Genomic DNA, 25,972 nt, shown 5'->3' with positions numbered 1-25,972 from the left:
CATATGTTACCACGATGTACACAGCGAGTCCACAACATTGTAACCCATTATTTAAGTGTTGTACCTCCACCAGCATGCGAGAATCATAGCTAACGGTGGGGTAACCCCCACACTCATGTGATATAATCTAGTTTTAATCATGATCTGACCCACACCATCTATTCAAAATGGTTTAAACGTGTTCCTCATCTCTCCCAACCAACAAATGACATAATTACACTGTGTACCCCACACAACACCTGAAGATCGTTTATTGTGTTGTGTTACGCCCACCACTATGAATGCTCAATGTATAGTACCCACACAAATTAACCTTTCGTTGTAAACGTGTACCACCACCACTATTGGATGTTAAGGATGCTTTCCACCGCGCACCACAATATGAATCCTGGTCCTGTTTACCCTTCCCATACACACCTGACAGGTCCTAATCGTCCTCCCACTAGCTGCGAGCAATTTGAAATATATAATGTGATTACTCCTACATCGACACGAGATAGAAATCGATAACTGAAATGCCCTACATCCACTTCAAGCGCCCACTATATCATGAAACAGCTATGCATCTTAAGCGTCAGTACACGCGCGAGCCATCTATATGAATGAAGTTTCTTTATCTATTCGCGATGTCCCCACCACATGAACATGTGTAGACGTTGTACCCACCATCCTCACTGAAAGTTTAATCACTGTATCCTTCCACCAGCGAGTAGGAGAGATTGTTATGACTGTACCCCTACCGAGCATTAGTGAATGTGTAATGTGCTACACCTCCCACCACCAGTAGCGACAGTCGTTATACGTCAGTACCCACCTACTGAATGTTAATGTGTAGCCCGACCCGCACAGTGAGGAAGGTGTTAATGATAGTACCCCGACCACTGATGGAATGTTAACATGTGTGAAAACCCACCCCCACACGGCCGCCACCTCCAACCCAAGTGCTTGAGTTGGATTTGGTGAAGCCTGTTTTTATTGTTTGTTGAATTCGTGATGTTACACCCAACCAACAAAAATGAATGGTAATATGTGTAACCCCACTCAACAAATGATAAGTGAACATGCTATTACCCACCAATAGTATGTGTACAAACAGTGAGTACCCACACCTGAATTACCAGTTCACTAATCATAAAGGAAAATATTTCATCAGTTGTTACAATGAAAACCCATGAACACATGATGATAGATTAATGTGACCCCACCATAATTCATTGAAATGTTAATGTGTGACCACCCCCCTAGCCATGCCAAGTAGTTGAACGCTGTACCCCACCACCTCGCATGTTAAAATGTGCCTCACGCAATGAGTTTCTCACTTCACCCCATACGAAATAAAGTTAAGGACTAGCGTTTAACCCTCACCACGAGATGAAGTTTAAATGAGTGTGACCAACTCGCACCACATGAATCTTTAACATGTACCCCACCACACATGAAACAGTGAAACATGTATCCCACCAACATGCCATCATTCTACAACACTGTACCGCATCGCATCATGAATTATGCCTTAATATGTTGTACCCCCCCCCCCCCCACGAATAGTGAAATTGTCATCATAGTGTGCGTGGTGACACAGGCCCTCCTCACTGTCCCCCTTACTTCCGCAATGCCAATGGGAGTTTGACGAGATATGCTGAAAGCCAGTACACTCGACTTTTACCCTGCTACTCCGCCAGCGTCATATCAAGAACCTAGACGTTACACACAAATTGTGAGTAACCCTTGTGATTCCTCCAACACAACATATGAAATGTCTGATACACTGAGCATACACCCGCCATCGATCGTGATTTGTGGAACTTGTGTTCCCCTTGTTACCACCTGTGGTTATCCAACCTGAACCGACCATGAAATCCTTGTAAGCATGTACGGCGCTACATCCCCATGAATGTTAACATGTACCCCTCAACACCATGAATGTTACTCTGTGTACCCTCGCACCGTCGCGGGGGGTACATTTGGTTAACTTAGTTTTCATTGTAACATTTGCTACCCGGTGCCGCACAATGAGGAATTGTTAACGTGACCCCACCCCGGGGACATGTTAAACACTTCATAGTTAATAGATTAACAGGTGGTCTTGTGAGCCTCACACCATGCACTAATAAGAATCGATTTTAATCCAATGTACACCCCACCACATGAATGTTTACAACATGTAACCCCCACTTAGGTGGCATGAATGTTTATGAACATGCTACCCCACGCGTCACCCATATGAATTGTAAATCATTAACACAATGTACGTCCAGGCGGCCACGATTGAATGTTTACGAGGTACCGCCACCACGATGGAATTGTTTAAATGTGCTACCCCACCACCATGAGTTTCAGACATGTTGTACCCCAAATGAAAATAGTAAATATGTGTACGCCCACCAACATGATAATAAAGACATACTATGAGATGACTGACCACCACATGACTGTTTTTTGAACATTACCCACAACATAGCGAAATAGTTAATGAAAACATGTACCCCACCACATGAATGGGATACTGGTTAACAATTGTACCCAGCCACGTACATCGTAAATTCATATGAATGTTCATGTGTTGTACCCCACTCAGGCATGAGCATGTTAATGGGTGTACCCATCACATGAATTGTTAACGCTTGGACCCCACACGAGTATCCATGGTAAAATGTTCAACTTCAGTTTTGTGTTACCCGCGATTGGCCCCATGAATGTGAACATGTAACCCCACCACATGAATGTGTAAATTGTACCCACCAGACGGAAAAAACTTGAATGTTAAATGATGTACACCCACCACAATGAATTGGTTAATGTGTACCCCCACCACATGAATGTTAAATGTGGTACCCACCCCACAACATGAATGGTTTATACCATTCACATGATGTGGTCCGGTGATACCATTAACATCATGTAGGTGTGTGTACCCCACACATGAATGGCTTAATGTTTACCCCCACCCCGGTACATGTTAACAATTCAATGTCTGATGTTAAGTAGCTGTACCCCACCACTGGTAATTGAATGAAACATGTAACCCCACCAACATGCATATAACATGTGTAGTACATCCGCTTCAACACATTTCCACTCATGAGCTGAAAATGAATGTGTAATGTGTAGTACCGCCCGCGTCCCACATCCCAACATGAGATTGTTATAAATGATAGACCCCTCCGTGCCCCAAATGAATTGTTGGGGCATGGAACATGTACCCCACCACATGAATGTTAACATTGTTTACACTCGCCCTTAAGCATTCCACCTAGCGGGTATGGTAGCATTGGTTAACATTCATTGTTCTGTACCCCCCGACATCTCGAATACCAAATGGTTTTTATTTTATTACGATGTAACCACCCCATTAATCAATAGTTAACAATTTTGCATACTCCCTCACCCCGGTAAAGTGTATGAAATTAACCATTACCCCCCCCACATCGAATCGTTTACCCGGTCACCCCACCCCGATGAACAATATGGTTATACTATTCACACATCTGGACTTTGAGAAATAATGAAACACAAATAATGTCACCCCAGCACACATGAAATGTTAACGTGATTTTACCCCACCCCGGTGGAAGAGGTCACACCAGTGGATGGAATGTTAACCATGTACCACCACCACAATGAATGTGTTAATACTGTTACCCCACCACCTATTGAATGTTAACATGTACCCACCCATTGAATGTATAACATGTACCCCACCACCATAATGTTAATGTGTACCCACGCCCACTATGAATGTTAACCACTCCATACCCCACACATGAATGTTAATCATGTACCCCACCACATGAATGTTTTCAGCCAGTCAGATGAGAGATGGACAGATTGACTGTCAGTACAGTCAGTCCAGATGAGAGATGGACAGATTGACTGTCAGTACAGCCAGTCAGATGAGAGATGGACAGATTGACTGTCAGTACAGCCAGTCAGATGAGAGATGGACAGACAGGGAAATTATCAGGGAAGCAGTAGACCAGAGCCAACTCTACCAACTTGTCAAATGGCTAATACACTTCCCTTACTCCCTTCTTCCCTCCCACCATCCCTGGTTTTCTCAATCACTAAGCTGTCACTATTACATTTACATTTAAGTCATTTAGCAGACGCTCTTATCCAGAGCACTATGAATTACTTGTCATTGTGTCAAAGGTCACGGGTCCTGGTGACCTGTTACCTTCTACTGAAACTGATAGTTCATCACCTCGTGAACACTTGCAACCCATATAAGGTGTTGTCACGCACATCATAGCTTGGTATTTACTGGGGGGATTCCAACCTGAAATAGAAGGAGGCTTCATCTCTCAAACAGCAGCCACATCTGCTGGATATGAGCTAGCATTTCCCCACAATATCCATATCTTTGATTATTTCCCCTCAAGCTTAGGGCTTTGTAATAAATTAGTGTCTGAGTGATAAACAGCACGCCAACCACCCTGATGAAGGAAAGTGAGTTTGGTAGAGAGAGAGGGGGAAGGGAGGGATAGAGGGATCGAGGGATAGATAAAAAGAGAAATACTGTAATATCTCTGGAGGGAAAAATGAGAGAAACCTGCTGTGGAAGAGATTGTGGTTAGAATGATCTAGTTTTCCTTCCTCTCTCTAACAGACAATGCCTTTCATAACAGTAAACCCTTTACTGACTCTTCATCGGTGCTCATTTAAAGACTGTGAGAGAGTAAATATTAATTTACTACTCTCCCAGATACACGAAGAGAAAGTACTTCATGTATCTACTGTAGATGATGTGTAGAAGGCCTACCTTACTGGAGACGATGCTGTGTAGAAGGCCTACATTACTGTAGATGATGCTGTGTAGAAAGGACTACATTACTGTAATGATGCTGTGTAGATGGCCTACATTACTGTAGATGATGTGTAGAAGGCTACAGTTCTGTAGATTGATGCTGTGTAGAAGGCATACATTAACTGTAGATGATGCTGTGTAGAAGGCCTACATTACTGTAGATGATGTGTAGAAGGCCCACTTACTGTAGATGATGCTGTGTAGAAGGCATACATTACTGTAGATGATGCTGTGTAGAAGGCCTACATTACTGTAGATGATGCTGTGTAAGAAGGCCTACATTACTGTAGATGATGCGTGGTAGAAGGCCTACCTTACTGTAGATGATGCTGGTGAGAGGCCTACCTTACTGTAGATGATGCTGTGTAGGAGGCCTACCTTACTGTAGACGATGCTGTGTAGAAGGCCTACATTACTGTAGATGATGCTGTGTAGAAGGACTACATTACTGTAGATGATGCTGTGTAGAATTCTACCTTACTGTAGATGATGCTGTGTAGAAGGCTACCTTAATGTAGATGATGCTGTGTAGAAGGCCTACCTTACTGTAGACGATGCTGTGTAGGAGGCCTACCTTACTGTAGACGATGCTGTGTAGAAGGCCTACATTACTGTAGATGGTGGTGTGTAGAAGGCCCACATTACTGTAGATGATGCTGTGTAGTAGGTCTACATTACTGTAGATGATGCTGTGTAGAAGGCATACATTACTGTAGATGGTGCTGTGTAGAAGGCCTACATTACTGTAGATGATGCTGTGTAGAGGCCTACATTACTGTAGACGAGTTGTGTAGAGACATACTTACTGTAGATGATGCTGTGTAGAAGGCCTACTTACTGTAGATGATGCTGTGTTGAAGGTCTACGTTAATGTAGATGATGCTGTGTAGAAGGACTACATTACTGTAGATGAGCTGTGTAGAAGGACTACATTACTGTAGATGATGCTGTGTAGAGGGCCTACCTTACTGTAGATGATACTGTGTAGAAGGCCTACGTTACTGTAGACGATGCTGTGTAGAAGGCCTACCATTACTGTAGACGATGTTGTGTAGAAGGCCTACATTACTGTAGATGATGCTGATGTAGAAGGCCTACCTTACTGTAGATGATGCTGTGTAGAAGGCCTACATTACTGTAGATGATGCTGTGTAGAAGGCCTACCTTACTGTAGATGATGCTGTGTAGAAGGTCTACCTTACTGTAGATGATGCTGTGTACAGGGCCTACATTACTGTAGATGTTTGTCAGAAGCTTCAATATCCCTGAAATACTGATCTGAGAACAGTTATTTTGATAATTTCTCACTTGGTGCCAGTACTTCCCATCATGTTAAATGGCCTTCCCTAATGAGGAATAAACGTGCTAATTTAGCAGATGATTTAATGTTTTTTGACATTAACCAATCACATCCATTCATACTATTCCCACAGAAACACTGACAGATGAAGCAGGACAGAGCCACTTGAAGGGTGAAAAGGAAATTTGGTATCACTTTACAAGAAGACCTACAGCCCACTGAGTGTACAAAACATTTCCCTCAGAACAATCTCAATTCATCGGGGCGTGGACTACAAGGTGTTGAAAGTATGTCCTTTAGGTGGTGGACCATTCTTGATACACATGGCAAACTGTTGAGCATGAAAAACCCAGCAACGTTGCAGTTCTTGACACAAACCAGTGTGCCTGGCACCTACTATCATACCCTGTTCAAAGGCACTTAAATCTTTTGGTTTGGCCATTCACCCTTTTAATGGCACACATACACAATCCATTTCTCAATTGTCTCAAGGCTTAAAAATCCTTCTTTAACCTGTCCCCTCCCCTTCATCTAGACTGATTTAAGTGGATTTAACAAGTGACATCAACAAGGGATCATAGCTTTCACCTGGATTCACCTGGTCMRTCTATGTCATGGAAAGAGCAGGTGTTCTTGATGTTTTGTACACTCGGTGTAGATTGTTTATCACAAGCTTCCATATCCCTAAAATACTGATCTGAGAGCAGTTATCTTCTTAATTTCTCACTTGGTGCCAGTACTTTACATCGTGCTAAATGTCCTTCCCTAATGAAGAATAAAAGAGCTCATTTAGCAGCTGATTTCATGCTTTTGGACCCTGTCACTGTGGGTTGACGTCAACCCCTCACATCCATTCATACTTCTAGTAGCAGAAACACTGACAGATGAATCAGGACACTTGAAGGGTGAAAAGGAGATTTGGTAACGCTTTACATTAAGTTGCTCTGATGCTTTTTCTTTAAAACTAATAGTGTATTTTTAACATGTTGTTTAAGAAGAAAGAGTATTAAAATCTTTGTCAAATCACGTGATGAATCCATTTGTGCACAACGCGTCATTTGAGTTTTACACTGCAACAAAATCACTTCTAATCAGAACAGTCTGTGGACAATATTCAGATCTCAGGTGAAACACATGACACGTTCTCATCTGCATGTATTTCAGATTCCTGCATTCCCTGCATTCTAAACACATGAAAAGATGTCATCTTTTCCAGACTTGTCCTCAATTTACTTGAACTATTGTTTTTCACCCCATTAGATACACATGAGTGTTGCAGAGGTTTATGGGTAGTCATAGCCATCATTATTTCTTATGCCCCCTAATTAGAGATTCCAGAACAGAAGAGCCATTTGCATTTTGCTCGATAGCGTTGACTGTACATGTCATTGCACTCCTCCTCGCCCGTTCTCTCTCTCTCTCTCTCTCTCTCTCTCTCTCTCTCTCTCTCTCTCTCTCTCTCTCTCTCTCTCTCTCTCTCTCTCCTCTCTCTCTCTCTCTCTCTCTCTCTCTCTCCTTCTCTTCTGTCTCTTTTCTTTTCTCTCCTGTTATCTCTTTCTCTCTATCTTTAAACCAATCTCCCCCCTCTCGCTCTCTCTCTTGCTTTCTTCCACTCTGCCTTTCATTCTATCTCTCTTTCTTCCCTCTCTATCTCTCTCTCTCTCTATGTGGTATGGCTTGAGTGGTTTTAAATCATTGTGCTACACTAAACCACCAACTGTTCATGCAGTTGAATCATGTGTGCTCACACACACACACACACACACACACACCACACAACACACACACACACACACACACACACACACACACACACACACAACACACAACACACACACACACAACACACACACACACACACACACACACACACACACACACACACACACACACACACACAGAGAGAGAGAGAGAGAGTAGAACATACTGTCTCTCAGCACTGCAGGGAGCATATGATACGCTCTTCTCCTGGCTTCTCTCTACAATGATACAACAGTTTTCTCTGTCTACAGCCCAGTCTATGTGTGCTAGCATCTCTCTGTCTACAGCCAGTCTATGTGTGCTAGCATCTCTCTGTCTACAGCCAGTCTATGCTAGCATCTCTCTGTCTACAGCCAGTCTATGCTAGCATCTCTCTGTCTACAGCCAGTCTATGTGTGCTAGCATCTCTCTGTCTATAGCCAGTCTATGTGTGCTAGCATCTCTCTGTCTACAGCCAGTCTATGTTAGCATCTCTCTGTCTACAGCCAGTCTATTGTGTGCTAGCATCTCTCTGTCTACAGCCAGTCTATGTGTGCTAGCATCTCTCTGTCTACAGCCAGTCTATGTGTGCTAGCATCTCTCTGTCTGCAGCCAGTCTATGTGTGCTAGCATCTCTCTGTCTACAGCAGTCTTTGCTAGCATCTCTCTGTCTGCAGCCAGTCTATGTGTGCTAGCATCTCTCTGTCTACAGCCAGTCTATGTGTGCTAGCATCTCTCTGTCTACAGCCAGTCTATGTGTGCTAGGCAATCTCTCTCTCCTACAGCCAGTCTATGCTAGCATCTCTCTGTCTGCAGCCAGTCTATGCTAGCATCTCGTTATCTCAGCTAACGACTTCTAGAGAAATGAGTTATTTGGAGTGCTGCAGGCTATGGATGATATTATTGTCTCATAGTGGGAATAAGCAGATCCTGGGAAAAGCTAGCAGATATAGAGAACCAAATGGGAGTCCTCATAGTGTGAGACCTAATAACTCCCTTTAGAGAGAATGTAGAGGAAGCCAATAACATTTCACTGTTTAGCCAGCAAATATACTGGTCACCATAAAGCATTGATGTTCCCAGTTCAATTAAACATTTAACATGTTCTTTGTTAGATGAATTAAATATAATGTACTTACATCATGAATGATTTATGCTTATGCACTGTGTATTGGGCTTTTAAGATTGTTTTGTCTCAATCAAACACAGTTGGAACACATGATCATGGTTTTACCAACAATCTGCTGTACTAAAACTTCTGCAACATTTATAACTAGTAGAATATGCACCTAAAACAATTTGTATCTTATTCTAGAGTGTGTCTGTAAATTCGACAGATTCTCGCCTCGTTAATTACTTTGTGAGTGAGCTGTTGTGATTTCCCTCGACTACCTGCCTCCATTCTAATGTGCACTTACAGTAGTGTGGGTACCAGTTTCGGCATTTTGATGTCAGTTCGCTGTAACTGTCAAGAATTTTACACAATGGGAGCAGATTTTACATCAAAAGGACATAATGACATACACGACATCGCGTGGGTACCAGTTTCGTCRAACATCTCATTCCAAAATCATGGGCATTAATATGGAGTTGGTCCCCCCTGAAATAACAGCTGCCACTCTTCTGGGAAGGCTTTCCACTAGATGTTGGAAAATTGCTGCCGGGGYTTCCATTCCGCCACAAGCATTAGTGAGGTCGGGCACTGATGTTGGGCGATTAGGCCTGGCTCGCAGTTGGCTTTCCAATTCATCCCAAAGGTGTTCGACGGGGTTGAGGTCAGGGCTTTGTTTAGGCCAGTCAAGTTCTTCCACACCAATCTTGACAAACCAGGGTCATCCGGGTTTAGCCGGGGTAGGCCAGCATTGTAAATAAGAATTTGTTCTTAACTGACTTGCCTAGTTTAAAAAAAGGTTAAATAAAAATAAAATACAATTTAAAATAATTGTAAATGGCATTGTCATGCTGAAACAGGAAAGGACCTTCCCCAAACTGTGTTAAGCTGTACGATGTTTCTTCACTAGCACCAAGGGGCCTAGTCCGAACCATGAAAAACAGACTATTATTCCTCCTCCACCAAACTTTACAGTTGGCACTGTGCATTGGAGCAAGTAGCGTTCTCCTGGTGTCTGCCAAACCCAGATTTGTCCGTCGGACTGCCAGATGGTGAAGCGTGATTCATCACTCCAGAGAACGCCTTTCCACTGCTCCAGAGTCCAATGGTGGAGAGCTTTACACCACTCCAGCTGACGCTTGGCATAGCGCATGGTGATCTTAGGCTCGTGTGCAGCTGCTTGGCCATGGAAATCCATTTCCCGACAAACAGTTCTTGTGCTGACGTTGTTCCAGAGGCAGTTTTGAACTCGGTAGTGAGTATTGCTACCAATGACAGACGGTTTTTACGCGCTACTTGCTTCAGCACTCGGCAGTCCCATTCTGTGAGCTTGTGTGGCCTACCCCTTCACGGCTGAGCCATTGTAGCTAATAGATTCCATTTCACAATAGTAGCACTTACAGTTGACCAGGGCAGCTCTATCAAGGCAGAAATTTGACGATCTGACTTGTTGGAAAGGTGGCATCTTATGATGTTGCCCTGTTGAAAGTCACTGAGCTCTTCAGTAAGGCCATTCTACTGCCAATGTTTGTCTACAGAGATTGCATGGCTGTGTGCTCTGTCAGCAACGGGTGTGGCTGAAATAGCCGAATCCACTAATTGGAAGCCGTGTCCACATACTTTTGCCACGCGTATTTTATAAGACAATTTCCAGAAAAGCACCAGTGAAGGTCATTCTTCACACAGTTGGTGACCGGAACAGGGACAGGACCATGAAGAACAGTAAAGCCTGTAATGGGATGTGAGCTCAGGGGGTGAGGAAAGGGTCAAGTTAGACCTTAAGAGATAAACGAAAAATAGATGTGTGTCCCAAATGGCACCCTATTCCCTTTATAGTGCACTACTTTKGACCAAAGTCCATAGGGTGCTGGTTAACAGTAGTGCACTACAGTATATAAGAAATAGGGTGCCATTTGGGAAATAGTGGAGAACTTATCAAGAGGCAGGAAGTGCTGGTACTGCTGGAGGACCTTACCCATGTTCCTTTGGAGACTAGTCTATAGAGTTGTGTCTATATTTAAGGGTGTTCACCATGGCTGGTGTCCTTGAGTTACACTCTGCCCAAGATCAAGGGCAGTGGTGCTTCATTGAAAATCTATACTGCTCTACCAAGCAAATAGACAGTAACTGCTCATAGAGTGGAACTGAGAAAAATGGCTTTTATTCACCTTGGTTTCACAATAACTTTATGCAGTTAACTACTAACACAACCCCCATTTTCTCCAGAACACAATAGAGGCAGGATACTTGTACACATGATTAAGCATGTATTTAATGTAGCAAACATGACATTAACTAATTTTCGACCAAATTAACAGTTACTGTCTTTTTTCTTGGTAGGGCAGTATGGTCATCTTCATAATCTACCAATCCGGTCATATCGGTTGCTCAATTTGATCTCATTAGGATGCATGGTAACCATGGTTGTAAGTCCTGCTGTAAATTAAGCCTACCCAATTAACTAGGGTAGGTGTTTTAAATGTATCCCCCCCCCCCCCCCCCCCCCGCAAAAACACACTGTTCAGCAAACCGCTATGATTTCACCTAGTAGAGGTTAGAAGATTCAACAGAATGGGGATGAATCGTTCAATATATTTCTCTTGTTAGAGTCTTTTTTTGCACAAGGTCTTAACAGAGTCCATGCACAAGGCTTTCAGGTTTCTGAGCTGCAGGTAGGACAAATAAGAAAGGGATCAATTTGAAGCTAGAATCAAGCGGAATAGTCTAAGAGAATGAGAAGCCAGAAGTGAACAAATTGTGTGATGTTATTTTTCCTGAATATGATGGTGTTCTTTCATTTTAGAGTAACATAATTAAAACATGCAGCTAATTATTGCCATTTAAGGCACACATTGTCATCGTGTAGAGCTCAGTAATGATGGCTGAGGGATTTCAGGAGGAAAACAAATATAAGTCATTCTGAAACCACATTGAATCATTCCATGAAGCCAGATGAAAAATTAAGACTGTGAACAATAATACAGGTTTAATTTGAATATTTCTAGAAAGACTGCGGATACATCCCAAAGGCTACCCTGTTCCCTATAAAGTGCACTACTTTATACAATATTACTCATTGGGCCCTGGTCAAAAGGTGATACATAGGGAATAGGGTGTCATTTGAGACACACCCTGTGAGGTACTGTACCTCGTTGGAGTGATTCATCCTTAATCATGTATTTAACCATTTTGAATAAGAATTGTGTGTTTATTTTTGGGGCAATAGACATCAAAATAAATGTATAGAGGACAGTTAGATGAGTCAGGGGAAATTAATAAAGCCACAATGAGATTGGAAAAGCTGCATTGATAGAAAATTATTGGAGGACTTGTGAAGTTCTTAGAGCAGTGTAAGATGCAACAAACACACAATACACACACACACATACACACACATACATACACACACACACACACATACTGTATATACACACATACAGTACACACACACTGATTGATTTGCGGCCCCTATCACAGCACCAAGCTGAGAAGAGCTGGAGGTTAGGACCTCTGTGACAGATTTAAAAACCCCCATGGGTTATAACTGGAATATGTGGGCCTCTAATTAGTTCACAAACGTAATATATATTTTATGAGCTCAAGTGAGATATCTGGTTGGATCGTGTTCTATTGATGAGATGTTAATGTGTTTTTATGGAGCCTTGGAGGACAAATCATCTCACATTATAATGGCCACGTTGATGTCCTCCGATTCCAACGTTTTCTATTTAACAACACTGTGTCAACACTGCAGCCAAGATTACTAGTGTGGATATGCCATTGTAACCCATCGTTTGGAGGTTTGGGAGAGTGGAACATTGACTATATGGAAAATTAAGACCAGATTAAGGCAGCATACAGGAGCTCATAAAATGTGACTTTATTCTTTGAAAGCAATTAGCATCTCAATCACTTCACATAACAGACACGACCGGCATTACTAATTAATGATCATCAATTCTAATTCTAATGTTCAGTCTTATTGAGGAAATGCCTGCACTAGGTTTGATGTAATGAACAGATTAACTACTGGTAATTAACTACCAGTTTTCACAAATACTTTTTCCCACATACAACTTTGGATGTTTYGGATTATAAGTGTACCTCAAGGAAAATGTTGTATAGTTCCTGTAGACGTGAGTCATCCAACTATACATTTCCTTGTAGTTTCATTTGAAGTCTACACATTCATTTACAATTGATAGAAATACTTCCAATGGTACATAATACAATGTATTCATATATTTTTAATCATTTTTAAAGTGCTCATATTATTGATATCCCTTAATAAGTTGTTTAAATTTAAATCAATCAATCAATCATTCAATCACATTTTATTTCACAGGCACCGAATATAATGCTGTAGACTTTACCGTGAAATGATTGCTTACGAATCAATGTGGGGCTATTTACAGGAAGTACCAGTACCAGATCAATGTGGAGCTATATACAGGGAGTACCAGTACCAGATCAATGTGGAGCTATATACAGGGAGTACCAGTACCAGATCAATGTGGAGCTATATACAGGGAGTACCAGACCAGATCAGTGTGGAGCTATATACAGGGGAGTACCAGTACCAGATCAATGTGGAGTTATATACAGGAGTACCAGTACCAGATCAATGTGGAGTTATATACAGGAAGTACCAGTACCAGATCAGTGTGGAGCTATATACAGGAAGAACCAGTACCAGATCAATGTGGAGTTATATACAGGAAGTACCAGYACCAGATCAGTTTTACTCAACAGGACTCATTTTAGCATATTACTAAGAATTTGAACATCTCAGATCATTAGAATAGTTTACTAAGATGTGTGCCTATACTACTCTGGCTCCTGGCTGACGTTTGAATCTATGTTAGTGACTCATCTTTGAGATTGCATTTTCTCTAGTTTTCTCTGCCTTTGAATAAACTTCATATGTGTCATTCTGATTGGACTGTAATTCTCAGGGACGGCTAAATCTAGCTTAATGAGACATTCTTAGCCAAGATTTATGAAAAGTAAATCTCACAAGTAGAATTGAAATTAGCATACATGAGGAGTAGGCTTACAATGTCATATTTTTCCCTCATTTGCATCTACAATGTGGTTCCTACTTCGTATGAGTTGGGATTCTGTGATAGCCAGTATTGTTGACTGGCAGTGATTGCTGTTTGGTGATTTTTTAATTTACCTGGCAATTTCTGGAAACATACAGTAATAGAATCCCTGAACGAAAGACCTAGGCGAGGGGTCAACAGTATGCGTTGTGCTTATGAACACATATACCCAYTCCAGATAGGATATAACAATTGATCATCTCCCCACAGACAAAGCTAACCTTAGTTTTCAACATTCTGTCGCCAGGCGTTATTCAGATGCGAYGTGCGCTGCTCCAAAGCAATTTGTTCTCTGTCTTTTCTGATGTTGTAAAACACAGAGCAGTTAATATGCTCTAACCTTCCCCAGCCCTCCCTCCCTCCCTCCCACTTTCCCTCCCTTCCTCAATCCTACAGATTGAACAGCCCAGGCAGTCAGTATTGTGATTCCCATAAAGAGGGTGTCATGATTGAAATTAATGCAATATATCAAGCTTTGCAAAGACTTCCATTACACCACGGCTGAAATAAACCTCCCCTCACTCCCACGAGCCGCTAACGTGATCCAACCCAACATTAATCCTGCCTTGAATATTATYTAGAGGAGTTTTTCGTTCCCTTACCGTTTGAGAATGGTCTCGGAGACAGCGCCAGGGTTCAGGGTTCAACTCTGAGGACATCTGAGAAGATGCATTACAGCTCCTCCCCACACCCACATGCTCCGAGAGAACCAACCATGCCAATCTAGGGTGTTATCTGGCTGTGGTGACCCAGGATGGGTGAGGTGTGTGTGTGTGGGRTGGTTACGTGTATTTGTGGCTTCCCGTCTGCTGTGCTGGTGCATTCAGGGAGAGAGAGGCTCTGCATGCTTTGTCATGCTTGTCTGAATAGACGCAGGCCCAGTGTTAGGGTTCACCTGTTTCCTTAGTGTGGTAGGGATTACAAAGATCTCTCCTATCATCTCCCTTGTTCGCCTTCTCAAACATGGAAACAGAAAAGATCAAATAAGGCCGTATAACTGTACTATTCTACTCTGAGGACAACAAAGTATTTTCTGTCTGAATGGGTGAGAGGATGATCACTAACTCCCTGTGWTTGTTGCCTGAACTCATCTGTGTTTGTTCTGAATATGGCCTGATTAATGTTACAACCCCTTTGTTACTACTGTACTGTAAATACCTCATGGTTTGAATTGGATCCAWTACTTGAACTGGAAAGCATGATGCTATGGTTGTTTGATGGCAGACGGACACAAGACACATTTACCCATTCAATAAAACAAACTATACTGTCAACTGTCGTATGCTTACGAGGGCTATGTTTTTTGTCGCTGTTTTCCACAGAGATCGACAAGGAGAGTTGTGGTGACCCTGGTACGCCCCTCTATGGAATAAGGGAAGGTGACAGCTTCCTGAATGGGGGCATCCTGCGCTTCGAGTGTCAGTTTGGGTTTGAACTCATCGGGGAGAGGACCATAGCATGCCAGAACAACAACCAGTGGTCGGCCAACATCCCCATGTGCATCTGTGAGTATGAACATCTACATCACATCTACTGTCTGGGATTGTTCGTCTTATTTTTTCATCAAAATGTGTCTGAATCCCAAGTGGCACTACTTTTTACCAGAGCCCAATGGGCACTATACTAAACTGAACAAAAATACAAACGCAACATGCAACAAAATCAAAGATTTTACTGAGTTGTAGTTCGTATTTGGGCTCCCGAGTGGTGCAGCGGTCTAAGGCACTGCATCTCAGTGCTAGAGGCATCACTAGAGACACCCTGGTTCGAATCAAGGCTGTATCACAACCGGCCGTGATTGGGAGTCCCATAGGGTGGCGCACAATTGGCCCAGCGTCGTCCGGGTTTGGCCGGCGTAGGCCGTCAATGTAAATAAGAATTGGTTCTTAACTGACTTGCCGATTTAAATAAAGGTTAAATAAAAATGTATATAAGGAAATCATTCAATTGAAATTATTTCATTATGCCCTAATCTATGGATTTCACATGACTGGCAATACAGATATGCATCTGTTGTTCACAGATGCCTTAAATAAAAAGGTAGGGGCGTGGATCAGAAAACCAGTCTGTATCTGGTGTGACCACCATTTGCCACATGCCGTGCAACACATCTCCTTTGCATAGAGTTGATCAGGCTGTTGATTGTGCCCTGTGGAATGTTGTCCCACTCCTCTTCAATGGCTGTGCGATGTCGATGTATATTTGCGGGAGCTGGAACACGCTGTCACACACGTCGATCCAGAGCATCCCAAATAATACGCAGGCCATGGAAGAACTGGGACATTTTCAGCTTACAGGAGTTGTGTACAGATTCTTGCGACATGGGGCCGTGCATTATCATGCTCAAACATGAGTTGATGGCAGGTGGATGAATGGCACGACAATGTAAACATTTCTAAAAACATCATTCCATGTTGACATTATGAGCTATTGTGTGTAGATCAGAGACACAACATAATGAATGTGCTATGTCAGATATGACTGTATTTACAAATATAAAGTGGGTAGTGTCTTGGTAGAGGGAGGTGTCTTGGTAGAGGGTAGTGTCTTGGTAGAGGGTAGTGTCTTATCTCCCATATCAATCTACAGTTTTTCAGTGTCTTATCACTGCATTTCTGTAATCAAAACCAGTAAATCCAGATCCCTGTAGATTATGATGTTGATACCATATTAACAAATGTTTCATCAATTTCTGCTACATTCAGTTCCAGGCATTTTGAAGTGCGTTCACACCATCTTTTTTCTTCGCCCCCATCCCTCTCCTCCACAGTCCCATGCCTGTCCAACTTCACAGCGCCAATGGGCACGGTATTATCACCCGACTACCCAGAAGGCTACAGCAACAACATGAACTGCGTGTGGCTGATCCTATCGGAACCCGGCAGCCGCATCCACCTGGCCTTCAACGACTTTGACCTGGAGGCGCCTTACGACTTCCTCACCGTGAAGGACGGAGAGCTGCTGGACGCCACCGTCCTGGGACGCTTCTCGGGGGCCGAATCCCCCTCCCACCTCGACAGTAACACTAACATACTGAGGCTGGAGTTCCAGGCYGACCACTCCATGGCCGGACGAGGGTTCAACATCACCTACAGCAGTAGGTTTCACCTTGATGTTGCGTTCTGTGCTGTCCTTCGTTTGATTTGACCATGTTAGTTGATTAGGGCTCAGTTCAGTTGAACCCATGTTGTGCTATTTCAATGGTTACTCTGCCATAAACCGAGTGCAATTGAGTTTGGCCCTTGGTAATGTTAGCTGTGGCCATATCTTTTGTTTTGTGGCACCTTGTGGTGACTTTACAGTAATGACTATAGTCCTGTATGTTTTGTCCTTATTGAATCCTTTTGATATTTGTCCTACCCTGACCTATCTCATATCTGTGTCAATTGTTTTTAGTTATCACGTAAGGGCTTAATCAATTTCCACCCAATCAACTTTGCCCTCACGGTTATGGTTATCCTTTTCAAAATGGCCTCGTAACTGTTGCTTTCTGAAGGAGACCCAAAATGTCACGCCAATCCATCACTTCTGTCAAAAGAATATGGGGGRAAAAAGAGGCCATGAAATCCTTTGTGCAAATAAGGCCCAAGTCATTAGGAACAATTGTAGGAGCTGGCCTTTCTGATTGACAACCAGACTCCATGTTATTTTAGTAAGGAACTGTCAGTGACATGATTGAGCAATGTTGCACTGATGTTATGTTCGACTGGGGGGCTTTCTGTCCCAAGACATCCATCAGTCAGTCAGTCTGACTTGACCTGCGAGGCTATGGTAACAAGAGTTTATGGCCAATTTAGTTGGAAGACATCTTCCTCCAGGGATTAAATCCCCTCTACGCTTCATAAAGTTCTGAAAAAATAGCCTTGAGGTCACTAGCACTACAAGGGAAATAATAAACACCCTTAAGAAGGGGAAAGTGGTTGTTTTCATGTCGTGAAGTGCCATCGACTATCGTCTTGAGTCTCTTAATGCTGAACGCTACAGCCCTTTCAACATCCCCTTTGTTACAAGGTCTATGCTCAATCTATGCTGGTGTCACTAGAAGTAAAGTGTTGGCTTCTGTTTGTCTTTACAATCCTACTCTAGATTTGAGCAACCAACTCAGACCATAACTAGCCCCGCCCCAACCGCTCAGGCATCTCAAATACAAAAATTAGGGATAGATTGTACTGGATAAACTCACCCTACAGCTTGAAATGTCACCAATGGCGCCATTTAATCAGATGATTTTCCGTGGCACAACTAGTTTGTAGGTTTTCAAGCTAGCAGTTACATGGGTGTACGATCAGAAGATCACTGGTTGGAGCCCAGTAAGGCGACAGGGACAGACAAGGAAGCAAATCAGTTAGCAGCACGGTTACATCTGGCAAAGCGAAATCAAAACATTTGTGTTTTCAGCGTTCGGCCACAACGAGTGTCCCGACCCGGGCATCCCGATAAATGCGAGGCGCTTCGGGGACAACTTCCAGCTGGGCAGCTCCATCTCAGTGATCTGTGATGACGGCTTCATCAAGACCCAGGGGGCACAGACCATCACCTGTGAGCTGGACAACGGCAAGGTGATGTGGAGCGGACCCATCCCTAAATGTGAAGGTAATTATCCTGCTCTTCCTGGGGAGAGGAGAGACTGGGTGTGTTTGTGTGGGTGTGTGTAGGTGTGTGCGCGTGCGTGTGTGAGTGCATGTTTGTGTGTACGTGTGTTTGTGCCTGCGTTTACACTACCCTCTACATGCATGTATTTTAGGGTAATTACCCTGTTCCTGACACAGACAAAAGTCTAAGTGAGAGTAAGTGGATTGGATACTGTGTGTTGGATACTGTGTGTTGGAGGATACTAGAGGATACTCACCTGTGTGTTGGAGGATACTAGAGGATACTCACCTGTGTGTTGGAGGATACTAGAGGATACTTCACTGTCGTGTTGGAGGAATCATAGAGATACTCACCTGATGTGTGAGGACTAGAGGATCCCTGGTTGAGGATACTAGAGGACACTCAACGCTGTGTGTTGTAGGAAACTAGAGGATACTCACCTGTGCTGTTGGAGGAACTAGAGGACACTCACCTGTGTGTTGTAGCGATACTAGAGATACTCCACTGTTTGTGGAGGTTCTAAGTGGACACTCACCTGATGTGTTGTAGGATACTAGAGGATACTCACCTTGTGTTGGAGGATACTAGAGGAATACTCACTGTGTGTTGGAGGATACTAAGGGACACTCACTGTGTGTTTCGTAGGAAACTAGAAGGATACTCACCTGTGTGTTGGAGGATACTAGAGATACTCACCATGTGTGTTGGAGGATACTAGAGGATACTCACCTGTGTGTTGGAGGAATACTAGAGACACTCACGCTGTGTTTGTAGGAACTAGAGGATACTCACCTGTGTGTGGAGAAACTAGAGATACTACCTGTGTGTGGAGGATACTAGAGGATACTCACCTGTGTGTTGGAGGATACTAGAGGACACTTCACCTGTGTGTTGTAGGATACTAGAGGATAACTCACCTGGTTTTGGAGAGAGATAGAGACACCTGTGTGTTGGAGGATACTAGAGGACACTCACCTGTGTGTTGTAGGAACTAGAGGAAACTCCACTGTGTGTTGTAGGAACTAGAGGACACTCACCTGTGTGTTGTAGGAAACTAGAGGACACTCACCTGTGAGTTGTAGGATACTAGAGGATACTCAACTGTGTGTTGGAGGATTACTAGAGGATACTCACCTGTGTGTTGGAGGATACTAGAGGATACTCACCTGTGTGTTGTAGGAAATAGAGGACACTCACTCTGTGTGTTGTAGGAAACAGAGGAACTCACCTGTGTGTTGGAGGATACTAGAAGATACTCACCTGTGTGTGTAGGAAATAGAGGACACTCACCTGTGTGTTGTAGGAAACTAGAGGACACTCACCTGTGTGTTGTGGATACTAGAGGACATCACGCCTGTGTGTTAGGAATTCTAGAGGACACTCACCTGTGTGTTGTAGGATACTAGAGGATACTCACCTGTGTGTTGTAGGAAACTAGAGGACACTCACCTGTGTGTTGTAGGAAATAGAGGACACTCACCTGTGTGTTGTAGGAAACTAGAGGACACTCACTGTGTGTTGTAGATACTAGAGATACTCACCTGTGTGTTGGAGGATACTAGAGGATACTCACCTGTGTGTTGTAGGATACTAGAGGACACTCACCTGTGTGTTGTAGGATCTAGAGGATACTCACCTGTGTGTTGGAGGATACTAGAGGATACTCACCTGTGTGTTGTAGGATTCAGAGGACACTCACCTGTGTGTTGTAGGATTCTAGAGACACTCCACCTTGTGTGTTGTAGGAAACTAGAGGACCACTCACCTGTGTGTTGTAGGATACTAGAGGATACTCACCTGTGTGTTGGAGGATAACTAGAGGATACTCACCTGTGTGTTGTAGGATACTAGAGGGATACTCACCTGTGTGTGTAGGATACTAGAGGATACTCACCTGTGTGTTGGGGGATACTAGAGGGTACTCACCTGTGTGTTGGAGGATACGATACTGGAGGATACTCACCTGTGTGTTTGGAGGATACTAGAGGATACTCACCTGTGTGTTGCTAGGATACTAGAGGATCACTCCACTTGTATTGAGGATACTAGAGACACTCACTGTGTGTTAGGATACTAGAGGATACTCACCTGTGTGTTGTAGGAAACTAGAGGACACTCACCTGTGTGTGTAGGACTAGAGGATACTCCACTGTGTGTTGGAGGATACTAGAGGATACTCACCTGTGTGTTGAGGAAACTAGAGGATACTCACCTGTGTGTTGGTAGGATACTAGAGGATACTCACCTGTTTTGTGGAGGATTCTAGTGGACACTCACCTGTGTGTTGTAGATACTAGAGGATACTCACCTGTGTGTTGTAGGAAACTAGAGGATACTCACCTGTGTGTTGTAGGATACTAGAGATACTCACCTGTGTGTTGGAGGATACTAAGAGGATACTCACCTGTGTGTTGTAGGATAACTAGAGGACACTCACCTGTGTGTTGTAGGATACTAGAGGATACTCACCTGTGTGTTGGAGGATACTAGAGGATACTCACCTGTGTGTGAGGATTCTAGAGGCACTCACCTGTGTGTTGTAGTTCTAGAGGACACTCACCTGTGTGTTGTAGGAACTAGAGGACACTCACCTGTGTGTTGTAGATACTAGAGGATACTCACCTGTGTGTTGGAGGATACTAGAGGATACTCACCTGTGTGTTGTAGGATACTAGAGGATACTCACCTGTGTGTTGTAGGATACTAGAGGATACTCACCTGTGTGTTGGGGGATACTAGACGGGTACTCACCTGTGTGTTGGAGGAGTAGATACTGGAGGATACTCCACCTGTGTTAGAGGATACTAGAGGATACTCACTGTGTGTTTGAGAACTAGAGCGATACCTCCACGCTGTTATTGGAGGATACTAGAGGACACTCACCTGTGTGTTGTAGGATATAGAGGATACTACCTGTGTGTTGTAAGAAACTAGAGGACACTCACCTGTGTGTTGTAGGATGCTAGAGGATACTCCCTGTGGTTTGAGGATACTAGAGGATACTCACCTTGTGTTGAAGGAAACTAGAGGATACTCACCTGTGTGTTGAGGATACTAGAGGATACTCACCTGTTTGTGGAGGATTCTAGTGGACACTCACCTGTGTGTTGTAGGATACCTAGAGGATACTCACCTGTGTGTTGTAGGAACTAGAGGATACTCACCTGTGTGTTGTAGGATACTAGAGGACACTCACCTGTGTGTTGTAGGATACTAGAGGACACTCACCTGTGTGTTGGAGGATACTAGAGGATACTCACCTGTGTGTTGGAGGATACTAGAGGATACTCACCTGTGTGTTTGTGGATACTAGAGGATACTCACCTGTGTGTTGTAGGATACTAAAGGATACTCACCTGTGTGTTGAGGATACTAGAGGATACTACCTGTGTGTTGGAGGATACTAGAGGATACTCACCTGTGTGTTGGAGGACTAGAGACACTCACCTGTGTGTTGGAGGATACTAGAGGATACTCACCTGTGTGTTGGAGGATACTAGAGGACACTCACCTGTGTGTTGGAGGATACTAGAGGATACTCACCTGTGTGTTGTAGGATACTAGAGGATACTCACCTGTGTGTTGTAGGAAACTAGAGGATACTCACCTGTGTGTTGAGGATACTAGAGGATACTCACCTGTGTGTTGGGGATACTAGAGGATACTCACCTGTGTGTTGGAGGATACTACTAGAGGATACTCACCTGTGTGTTGTAGGATACTAGAGGATACTCCCTGTGTGTTGTAGGATACTAGAGGATACTCACCTGTGTGTTGTAAGGATACTAGGATACTCACCTGTGTGTTGGAGATACTGAGGACATCACCTGTGTGTTGAGGAACTAGAGGATACTCACCTGTGTGTTGTAGGATACTAGAGATACTCACCTGTGTGTTGGAGGATACTAGAGGACACTCACCTGTGTGTTGAGGATAGATACTAGATGATACTCACCTGTGTGTTGAGATACTAGAGACACTCACCTGTGTTGGAGGATAGATATAGAGATACTACCTGTGTGTTGAGGATAGATCTAGATGATCACCTGTGTGTTGGAGGATACAGAGATACTCACCTGTGTGTTGGAGGATACTAGAGGATACTCACCTGTGTGTTGGAGGATATACTAGAGATCTCCCTGGTGTGGGAGGATACTAGATGACACTCACTGTGTGTTGGAGGATAGATCTAGATGATACTCACCTGTGTGTTGGAGGATACTAGATGGTACTCACCTGTGTGTTGGAGGATACTAGATGATTAACTCACCTGTGTGTTGGAGGATAGACTAGAGATACTCACCTTGTGTGTTGAGGATAGAGTACTAGATGATACTCACCTGTGTGTTGGAGGATACTAGATGCATACTCACCTGTGTGTTGGAGGATACTAGAGGATACTCACATCCTGTGTGTTGTAGGAAACTAAGAGGATACTCACCTGTGTGTTGTACAGAGAACTCAGTGTTAGGATACTCACCTGTGTGTTGTAGGACTACTAGAGGAACTCACCCTGTGTGTTGTAGAGATACAGAGGCACTCACATGGTTTGGAGGATTCTAGAGGATACTCACCTGTGTGTTTGTAGGGTACTAGAGATACGCCCTTGTGTGTTGTAAGGATACTAGAGGATACTCACCTGTGTGTTGTAGGAAACTAGAGGATACTCACCTGTGTGTTGGAGGATACTAGGGAAGGCTTAGGGACACCTGGGGATCGGGGACAGGAAACAAGGGTACTGTAGGCCAAGCAGTCACCTTCAATCTGACTTCCTGTCAGTCATTCACCCTGCACCTTGTGTCCCTGATGCTGTGGTGACATCACTCATAAGGAGTTGGAGTACAGTACGCTGTAGGAGACTGTTTGCCAGATTAGATCATCAGGCAGGGCATTTTGAGTTATTTAAAACTCTCTCTCCCCCCTCCCCTCCGTAGCCCCCTGTGGAGGCCACTTCTCCTCTCCCAGTGGGGTGATCCTGTCCCCAGGGTGGCCTGGATACTACAAGGGCTCCCTCAGCTGTGAGTGGGTCATCGAGACCGAGCCCGGACGCTCCATCAAGATCACCTTTGACAAGTACTTGTCCATTATATCATTAAAGTTGTTCAATGTATTCTATTTTATTCTATTAGCATTCCCAAACTGTTGAGTACAGAGAAGGGATTTCTGCATCAATGAATGCAACCATAATGGAATGTTATTGCTTATTTATTTTATATTTATAAAGTCTCCTTTGAAAGTGCTTTTTAGTGCAGTAGTAGACTTAATCAAAGTTTATGCAACTGTAGCACTGACTATGTATTATCACAAGTAAATAAAATGTGTAGATTTCACAATTCCTCCTCTGTCATTGGTCCAGGTTTCAGACAGAGCTGGGCTATGACTTCCTGGAGATCCACGATGGACCCAACCTGCTCTCTCCTCTGGTCGGCTCATTCAACGGTACCCAGGTGCCCCAGTTCCTGTTCAGCAGTACTAACCACCTGTACATGCTCTTCACCACCGACAACAGCCGCTCCAACAGTGGATTTAAGATCATCTATGAGATAAGATCTAGTATAGTGACCCAGGTGCTGCCGTCAGATCATCTACCATATTACTAGTCTAGTTTAGGACCCAGGTGTTCCTAGTCAGATCATCTACCATAGTACTAGTCTAGTATAGTACCCAGGTGTTCCTGGTCAATCATCTACCATAGTACTAGTCTAGTATAGTGACCCAGGTGTTCCTGGTCAGATCATCTACCAATATACATCTAGTATAGTGAACCAGTTTCCTGGTCAGATCATCTACCATAGTACTAGTCTAGTATAGTGACCCAGGTGTTCCTGGTCAGATCATCTACCATAGTACTAGTCTAGTATAGTGAACCAGGTGTTCCTGGTCAGATCATCTACCATAGTACTAGTCTAGTATAGTGACCCAGGTGTTCCAGTCAGATTCATCTACCATAGTACTAGTCTAGTTTAGTGACCAGTCCTGCCTGTCAGATCATCTACATAGTACTAGTCTAGTATATTACCCAGGTGTTCCTAGTCAGATCACTACCATAGTACTATCTAGTTTAGTGACCCAGTGTGTTCCTAGTCAGATCATCTACCATAGTACTAGTCTATTAGTGACCCAGGGTTCCGGGTCAGATCATCTATCATAGTACTAGTCATAGTGACCCAGGTTTCCTGGTCAGATCATCTACCATAGTACTAGTCTAGTATAGTGACCAGGTGTTCCTGGTCAGATCATCTACCATAGTACTAGTCTAGTATAGTGACCCAGGTGTTCCTGGTCAGATCATCTACCACAGTACTAGTCTAGTATAGTGACCCAGGTGTTCCTGTCAGATCATCTACCATAGTACTAGTCTAGATAGTGACCCAGGTGTTCCTGGTCAGATCATCTACCATATACAGTACTAGTTTTAGTGACCCAGGTGTCCTGTCAGATCATCTACCACAGTACTAGTCTAGTATAGTGACCCAGGTGTCCTGGTCAGATCATCTACCATATACTAGTCACGTATAGTGACCCAGGTGTTCCTGGTCAGATCATCTACCATAGTACTAGTCTAGTTTAGTGACCCAGGTGTTCCTGGTCAGATCAACTACCATAGTACTAGTCTAGTATAGTGACCCAGGTCCTGTCAGATCATCTACCATAGTACTAGTCTAGTATTGTGACCCAGGTGTTTCTGGTCAGATCATCTACCATATACTAGTCTAGTATAGTACCCAGGTGTTCCTGGTCAGATCATCTACCATGTACTAGTCTAGTATAGTGACCCAGGTGTTCCTGGTCAGATCATCTACCATAGTACTAGTCTAGTTTAGTGACCCAGGTGTTCCTGGTCAGATCATCTTACCATATACTAGTCTAGTATAGTGACCCAGGTGTTCCTGGTCAGATCATCTACCATAGTACTAGTCTAGTATAGTACCCAGGTCCTGGTCAGATCATCTACCATAGTACTAGTCTAGTGACCCAGGTGTTCCTGGTCAGATCATGTGGTCAGAACAAACTCCTAGCCCTGCCCATTCTTAGCTCTAACTCTGATTCAAATTGTTAAAGCTTCATATTCCCTGTATGAACGTGTGATGTTTTGATCCATAACATTTTAATCTTCAGGCGTGACCGTGGACACCTACTCCTGCCAGGACCCCGGCTTCTCCGGTCAACGGGTTGCGTTACGGTCAAGACTTCACCATCGGTTCGACTGTGTCGTTCGGCTGTGACCCTGGATACAGCGCTAAGCCACGAGGAACCTCTGGTCTGTGAGAAAACCACTGGTGGAGCCACCCTCTGCCACCTGTGATGGTACGAAC

Source organism: Salvelinus sp. IW2-2015, linkage group LG31 (assembly GCF_002910315.2).
Source record: "Salvelinus sp. IW2-2015 linkage group LG31, ASM291031v2, whole genome shotgun sequence".
NCBI lineage: Eukaryota > Metazoa > Chordata > Actinopteri > Salmoniformes > Salmonidae > Salvelinus > Salvelinus sp. IW2-2015.
This window is presented reverse-complemented; position numbering follows the sequence as displayed.